The following is a 2646-nucleotide window of genomic DNA, read 5'->3' as shown; positions in this document are numbered from 1 at the left end:
AAGTAAATAAAAACTAAATAAAAAAAGGGTTGGGGTGGGGTGGGATGGGATGGGGTGGGGGATAAGGTAGAGGGAGAATAGACAATACAGGCTGCAGAGTAAACCAGTGTCTGCTGCTAAACCGGTCTTTATTTTCATGTCCAGTGTACATTAACACTTGGGATCTCACTTTGATGATCTACTAGGTTTGTTATCAGCCCCCTGAAGGCAAATCAAGCTTGCATGTGTCCACATACAGCACCACAACCATAGTCCTGTTACACAGTCACTCCAGGACTAGGCATCTGCTGCACACGTGAAGAGCCCTGGATTTGAAAGATGAACCTGGCTCTTTCTCTACCATGGAGCCAAACATTCATTCAACACTTCTCATTCATACACTGCTTCACAGCAAGGCCTGGGCTCATTTTCCTTGACTTATATGGGCATCACTTTTATGCTTACAAGGCTTGATGATGATGGCATTTCACTTCTCAATTGATAGAGTAAATCAATGCTCCGTCTCAGGCACCGAAGTGACCTGTTGCCCTTTACTCTCAACCTAAATAAGCATTTGTGTCATGTTTTCCTTACATTGCCACTCATTCTCACTTGCACCCACTCGCCACCTTGACTCATTTGGGCATTTTCTGTGATTCCAAATGAAATCTTCACATTTTCTCTCCCAATTTAATGCAGCAGCAGATCCCATGAGCCAAGCTTGATGGATCAAATCTTTATATTTGTGTATTTTATACACACACACACACACACACACACACACACACGCACGCACATATATATGCGTGTGCATGTGCGTGAGTGTGTGTGTGTGTATATACATATATTTCTCGGTGCTGCATTGTACCTAACTTCCACAACATCTCTCAAAACTGGAACCCCTCTGTTGGTACATTGGTAGATGAATTGAAACCAAATGTTCCACCTTGAACTGACTCTGGAACAAGGCTAGGATCTTCGTCAATATCATCTGAAGAGAAGAACTGGTCAATGATCTCATAGGCCAATTTGTAGATGTCCTCATTTTCATGATTCTGAAGTTGTTCAATTTTTTCCAGTCCACCACATTCTTCTATGAGATTGGCTATGGTTTCTGCTTGATCTTCAGCCATTTTTAATATATTACTTAGTCCATCAAGCACTACTTGCACAACTTGTGCATTTTTTACAGTCACCAAATTGCAAAAAGGTGGAATAGCATTTTGTTGGATGAGATAGGCGACTTGGTCTTTCCTCCCACTAATTGTTAAGTTACTTCTGGCCCAAGCAGCTTCTTTCTGAGTGCCAAAATCTCCCTTATCCAAAAGGTGTATTATCGTTGGAACAAGATTGGAATCAATTACTGCCTGAACCTGCTGTTGATTTCCTGCGGTGATGTTGGAGAGGAACCACACTGCTTCCTTATTAATTTTCTCTTTGGGATGAGTGAGGAGTGCTGGGAAGTGTGAGAGAGCATCACAGCTTAAAACTACTTGTGTTTGCTCATCAGTTCCAGTGAAAATGTTGCCCACAGCTCGCAGTGCAGCAGTCTGAACTTTAACTTCCTGGTGGCTGAGTAGCAGAACCAAGTGAGGAACTATTCCAGAGTCTATTACCATCTACATCTGCTCATTGCCAGCATCCGTAAGGTAAGATAGAGCCCAGACAGTATCTACCAGTATATTTACATCTGTGTGATGAATTAATACACAAAGAGCTAGGAGAATCTCTTGAATTGTCTCCATTGGTGGTGGTGGGTCCTTGTGGCGACATAAGTTGACCATGACCCAGGTAACATTTCTTAAGAATGTTATAGGAATAGATGGACTTATGAATGAAAGCAGAGGTTTTACACCTCCAAGGCTTATCACATAATGTCTACACTGAGGTCTATCACTTATGATGTTTCCCAATGCCCACACTGCCTGTTCATAGACATTCTGATGGGGTGAATGCAGAAGCCTCAGGAAAAGTGGCACAGCATTTGACTGAACCACTGCTTGCGTCTGTTCCAGATGCAATCTTTGTCAAATCCCACGCAACTTCAAACTGTAAAGAAGGATTGTCATCTCTTTCAAGACAATGAACTAAAATAGGCAATATTCCAGATTTTATTAAGTCATCAATTGGTGAATTTCAATCACTGGATAAAACCTTCCTAGCAGCTTGACCTGTACTTAATTGAATTCCTTGGTTATCACGTGAAGCATTTTGAACAATAGCTTCTAGAGAGGTATTTTGCACTCTATAATCACCATCTATATTGGAGTCTTCACAGATATCTTCGTGTGGTACATTCCTTCTCTTTAAGAGATGTTCATCTCTCTTATTCTTTCTTAATTCAACTACAACTTCATTTTGTTGTCTTCTCATAGTCTCCAAGTCAAGGCCTTTGTTCTTAAAATTCTTTTTTTTTTTTCATCTTTATTAAATTGGGTATTTCTTATTTACATTTCGATTGTTATTCCCTTTCCCGGTTTCTGGGCCAACATCCCCCTAATCCCTCTATCTCCCCTTTTCTATGGGTGTTCCCTTCCACATCCTTCCCCCATTACCGCCCTCCCCCCAACAATCAATTTCACTGGGGGTTCAGTCTTGGCAGGACCAAGGGCTTCCCCTTCCACTGGTGATCTTACTAGGATATTCATTGCTACCTATGAGGTTGGA

General features: G+C 41.6%; 1 pseudogene; it reads right to left on the bottom strand.

The window, feature by feature from the left end:
• Positions 1-852: 852 nt before the first annotated feature.
• LOC116894441 lies at positions 853-2379 on the bottom strand (annotated as a pseudogene).
• Between the last annotated feature and the right edge of the window lie 267 nt (positions 2380-2646).

This window comes from Rattus rattus, chromosome 2, assembly GCF_011064425.1.
Source record: "Rattus rattus isolate New Zealand chromosome 2, Rrattus_CSIRO_v1, whole genome shotgun sequence".
Lineage (NCBI taxonomy): Eukaryota > Metazoa > Chordata > Mammalia > Rodentia > Muridae > Rattus > Rattus rattus.
The sequence above is the reverse complement of the archived record's forward strand: the minus strand, read 5'-3'. Positions and strand labels throughout refer to the sequence as shown.